Source organism: Lygodium microphyllum, chromosome 16 (assembly GCF_053477565.2).
Source record: "Lygodium microphyllum isolate KBCC chromosome 16, Lygodium_microphyllum_v1.1.10, whole genome shotgun sequence".
Taxonomy (NCBI): domain Eukaryota; kingdom Viridiplantae; phylum Streptophyta; class Polypodiopsida; order Schizaeales; family Lygodiaceae; genus Lygodium; species Lygodium microphyllum.
In genome coordinates, this window is record NC_141150.1 from 57782131 (window position 1) to 57788130 (window position 6000).

A 6000-nucleotide genomic window follows, 5' to 3' on the forward strand; every position below is an offset into this window, starting at 1 on the left:
TATGTTTTTTTCATGTTCCACCATTCATTGATAAGGACACCATTGGTACCAGTTTTTTTTAAAATTTACCTTGTAACCCATGGGAGTGTGGTTGTGCCATTACAACTTTGCCTCCACTATGTTATTGTCCTTCTCTATTTACTATGGAGTTGCTTTCAATGGTGCATTCTCCACCTCCATAGATGATTAGCTTTACACCTCCTCTACTATCACTCTTTCATTGTATTAGATATTACCTTCGCATGCTTTAATTCTACTCCTAGCCTAAATACTTTATTTTTCTAATCTTGTAAGCTTGCATAAATACATTAGAATAACCTTCTGATTGTAGTAAAAATATGTGAGTATTGTTTAACACTATTTGATAATATTGATGCATATGGACATTGTAATGTAAATGTTTATTGTAGCTTAATAGATAGTCTTCGCCATTTCCAACATAAGGAAGAAGAAATAGAATGGAAAGGGGGATTCAATGTAGAACTAGGGTCATTGTATACAAGGAACTATCAAACCAAAGGTTAGTATTTCTCTTTCACTTTGAATGATATTTGATAGTTGTTGTAGCATCCAAGCCACACTCAATGAAAGCGATCTTTATCATAGCATACTTCTTGTCCACCAAACATGCAAGACTCCTTTCCTCTTATGATTGGTTAAGTCTATAAAAAATGGTCACATAATAATGTAAGAGAGGAAGTTTGGAGGCCATGTAATTGTGACATAGCTACCTAAACAAACATTACTAGCACATATTTTAGTAGTCCATCAAGAAGTAATCAAGAATACTGTTGCCTAGAACTCATTAGAATAATGGAACATTTGTAATCTTGAACTACTTGAGTCTACCTTGTAGGGGAAAGTCCACCTTAACCCCACAAGGACCAACCTATAAATGAGAACCCAAATTAAATACTATAGTCTCCTATAAGTTGTCTAGCATTAGCTTTTGATGTAACAACATTGCTATCATCCCTCAAGCCAAAGCGAATCATTGCCACACTTGGTTCAAAGAGAGTGAGAAAGGAGAAGGAGTGATACACATTAACCCCTCTACCCATACGGTAAAGTCTCAACTCTAGTCCCATAAAACAACACTAATTGGATTCTAATGACTACATGCTAGGATAGTCAACCTTCAAACCCTCTCCTAGACTGGGAGGTTGTTGGGGGTAAAGGTGACTGTGCCTAGCCACCCATGTATTAGTTACATTGATAGCATCAACATACTTGCACACCTATACAGTGCAACTGGTGACTACCCATGACTGTCACTTCATGCTTTATTCTTTTAGTGACATTTGAATAAAGGGAAGGCTAGTCACAGATTGTGAATAAAGGAAAGGCTAGTCACACATTTGAATAAAGGAAAGGCTAGTCACAGATTGTGACCGTTGGAGTTCCCACATCTTGTGTATGTATCTCTCTCTCTTGCTCTTGCTCCTTTCACCATAGCTCTTGCTTCCACTTTAGGGCTCACTCCCTTCATTAGGTGTGGTGTCGTGATTGTATGTGCATAATTTTCTTTTTTATTTTTTTATTTTTTTATTTTTAAAATTTATAATACATTACAAAAGGACTTTCCAGTCTAGGTAGAATAAGACAAGACCAAGAGGCTGAAAGAGACTCTTGATTTGGGATAACCTGATCGATGTAGAAGTAATAATAGAGTGGTTCGTGGGACTTAAGATAGGGTATCCAAAGATTGAGGCTTGATTGATGGTAGAACTACCACCATTGATTGGCACTTGTCTTCTCATTGTATTGTACCTATACTTAGAAAGAGGGAATAGCTAAGAGAATGCCAATGGAGGAAAAATTGTATATGGGGCATGATCTTGTAGATATGGTCTTTAAAGTCTCTTCTAGTGATATGTTCTAAGTAGGTCTTCATTGCTTGGTTGTGCTTTTGGTAATTTTTCCAAGAGATAGCATTCCTTGGTGGCTTTAAACATTTGATCTACTTGCGTTTCACCTAACTATTCAATATTCACTGAATAAAGATATGAGAGTACATGCAATTGATGTGCTTCAGAATCCATTGATAGGACTCTTATTAGAAAAAGTACCAGTTACTTGGGCGTAGCTATATTGACCTTGATTATGGTTATCTTTGCTTGACAGTCATTGCTTGTAGGATATGCAATTTAACAAAAAAATAAACAAATAAAACTTTGTTTGATCTATACATAATCATGAAAATATATTCAATTTATGTACATGTTTACAACTATGAATCCATGCCACTCCAAGATGTTAGAAGCCAATTATAGAACTCAAGATTATACAATAGTACATCGCAAGCATTGAGGAGTTATGAGAACTTTACTAGGAAGGATAAGTATTATGCAACGTTGAGTAGTACTATTCCTTGTCCTAAACTACTAGCAACATGCAACTCCTCTTCTTTTAAAAATTTGTTAAGAAATGGATAGTCCAAGATGGAAGTATGTGAAAGGAAGTAGGGGCTACATAGGTCGGGTTTCTTTGGGATCACCATATGGCTTATCATTCTTTTGAGATAGTCACTAGCTAGCCTCCAAGTTCAGCCCCATCAAAGCCCAATTATTAAATCAATGTTTCTTGAATTGGCTTTGTCCCTTAGCTTATTGTTTGAACACCTCAATCTTAGATACATCATGCTGACAAAGCAGTTCATTGAATATAATTATTAAGCAGTGTTCTTTGGTTTTGTTGTCAAAGATGTCCTGTAGAAAATTGTCCAGAAACCCATTGTAGTGCTCACCAAGATGTTCTTGCTCCTCCCAAGTTAGAGGATATCCTATGTATTTCTCATGTTCTTTAGGAAACATACCTATGTTGACATTGATGTAGATGTGTGCAAGCAACTTCAATCTAGTATCCAATTCTGTGAGACATTCAGAGGCATTCCTATTCTATAAACATGATTGCTCTACTGCCATTTCCTATTCTATAAGCATCACACTAAGCCATATTGCTAGGCTGTGGTGATTCAATTCCTTCTTATTTTGAAGAGTTGAGACTTTCAACTATGTCCTCTTTATCAAGCAATCCTTAGGGATCGTAGTCATCATTCCTTCCTTTGATTGTTTCTTTTCAGGATGTGTTTTAATTTATGTTTGTTTTTCTTCCATTTAGGAGGCATCCTTGTGTAGTATGACAGAAGTGGTCTTACAAGGTTTGTGCAACTACAACCAATGATTTCTTGCGTAGTACCCTTGAGCGAGCAAGAGGGATCATGGAACCCATCACTGCGTACTAGCTCTCCACCAATGTCTTTGCCAATGAGGTTTGGGTCTTTTCTATGGTTTTTGTAGGTCCATCTTGTATCCTTGGTATCGCTCTCTAAATATTTAGTTTGAAGAACAATCATGCTGATAGGTTCTCTCTCTTCCTTCTTGTGTTCTTGAAGCAACTCATCAAGTGTTTCCTTGCTTCTCTCACTAGTTGGTGTCTCTTGTGGGTCAAAGATTTGCTTCTTGCCTTTCACTTGAAGACCAATAAGATCACCCTTGCTGAAAGTTGTAATTATCCTAACATTTAGGAGTGTTAGATGTATCAGTTGCATTACATAATCAATCTCACATTTTGTTGCTTGTGTGAAAACTCTACTAAGAAATATTTCCTTTTCTACATCCTCATGGTTTTGTACATGGAATAAGGTGGTCAAGCTTTTAGTTTTTTAGTTGTGAAGATTTTGCACTCTCCTAGGAGAGAGTATGGTTTTCATCCATAAGGGTTGAGGATCTAATTGGTTGATGTAAGCTATGGTTGGCCTATTTCAATCCATGCTTTGTAAGTCAAAATATTAAAGTCCACTCCATCAATGAGAGCACCAATAACATGATCTCTTTTTGCAGTAAGCTTGACCCTAAGATAGGTGGAGGTATTATCTCATCATCTTTTGGGGCTAGATCTATAACCCAAATTTTTGAATCTAAATGTTTGAATCTCTAGGTGCACCATCAAATACAATTTGCATATTAATGTCATAGCTCTCTAGTACAATACTACTCATAGCGCTTTCAAGGTTAGAGTTGTTGAGTTTATTCATCTTCATATTGGTGTTTCAATGGTGTAGTATTCTAATCAAATTGAGTGCAATTTGAACATAGTACCAACAAAAGTTTTCAAAAGACACACTTGCCCTCATAGCGCTTTCAAGGTTAGAGTTGCTGAGTTTATTCATCTTCATATTGGTGTTTCAATGGTGTAGTGTTCTAATCAAATTGAGTGCAATTTGAACATAGTACCAACAAAAGTTTTCAAAAGACACACCTGCCCTCCATGGGACTAACCACACTACCCCTAATAGTACCTCCAAAGTAGGACCCTCCAACTCCAACAAGAGTAAGCTAGAATTTAACTCTTGATGTGCTTTGCTCAAGTAGTTGTCCTAGGGCCAAAAGCACCCTAAAGAAGAAGAATTGCAGGCCACTAGCTAGTCAATTGAAACTAGCGCAGCAACTACTATCCTAGTCCCAATGGTCACCATGTCCCCATAGACCACCTCTACCACAAAAATCCTCATCTCGATAGATTTTTACCCTAAAATTGGCTAGCATTTCTTGAGTATCTGATAAGAGGACTCCACTGACACTAGCTGCTACAATAGTAGGTTCAGACACTTTGGATGGAATTGAAGCAGGTGCAATAAGACAATGAGGCTCTGTGACGACAATAGTAGCAAGTGGAGCTTCAACAGGCTTCTGTGGCGGGCATATGTTCTCAGTAGTAGCAAGCGGAGCTTCAAAAGTAGTGAAAACATCTACATGTCTATCACAAAGCCCACTTAGACTTGGTCAACTCCATCTAAGACCAACTCCAGTGGGTAGCAATAGGTTCCACATTCCTACGCGAGTGATTGGTTGCAATCACCAATCCAAACAACACAGTGCCTTATTGATCTAAAGACACAATAGAACTTATAGGCAAGCTTCCAAGTAGAACTACATGATGCCTAGGAAGATTCAATCCAAAATTTCTAGGCTACCCTCATGAATCCTTCCTCTGAGTTGCCACTTCTACGATGTACAAGGGATGGTCTAAATGCCAATGCCCATTCCATCCTCTAGCCCAGCTCACTTTGACAACTCCTACCTGCTAGTTTTACCTTTTCAGGCTTTCCTTCAGCCACTAGCTTGACAACAACACTTGAGCAGTAAGCTATAACCTTCATCCCAATCCATGTTTCCCAAAGTGTTCCCACAGAGCTTGGCAAGGAAACAACAGCTCCATCTCCTAGTCCAATCACCATAGATGTTGCAGCTTGAGGTAGAGAAGGTCTCAGATCCCTTCTCATACCCAAAGCTCAATTGAAAGGAGAAAGAGAGCATGCCTTGCGAATAGGGCCCTTCACATAGCCTAGAACCACCTCAGTTATCAATTGATTCCACTACTTCTTTGAAGTATTCAAAGAAAGGGAGTGGGTAGGATCCATTATGGTAGGGAAGGGGAATAGAAATGTGAAGTGTTGGCCACACATGACCTGCAACAACTTGACATTTGTAGAGCAATGTGCTAACATACTTGCAATCCACTCAACAGTGATCTAGAAAAATGCTTGCCCATGCATAGTTGAGATATCTAGCAAGAAAAACATGGAGGCCACATTGCACAGATGTTGAAGGTCTTGGATTGCATATACAAAGCTTTAAGAAAAAGCTTTAGTACCTCTTATTTCAATGGCAATGTTGGTAAGGCGATATTCATTTTTAGTCACAAGGTCAAAGATGGCCTTCATCTCTTTGCTGGGAAGCATGATGGGGGACCTCTAATGCACCATCCATAGGGAGGTGAAGATGCTCTCGCATACATGCATGATGGGGGACCTCTAATGCACCATCCATAGGGAGGTGAAGATGCTCTCGCATACATTGTGGAGTGAGCTCATAGGCATGGCCATCCAATTTGACATGAGGGCCTTCATGGAGTTGTAGTAGGATGAACTCGGCCTCAGGGTGTATTGGGGTGTTGTCCCATGGTAGTGCAAGGAAGGTGTTGAGATGTAGGTGGTGT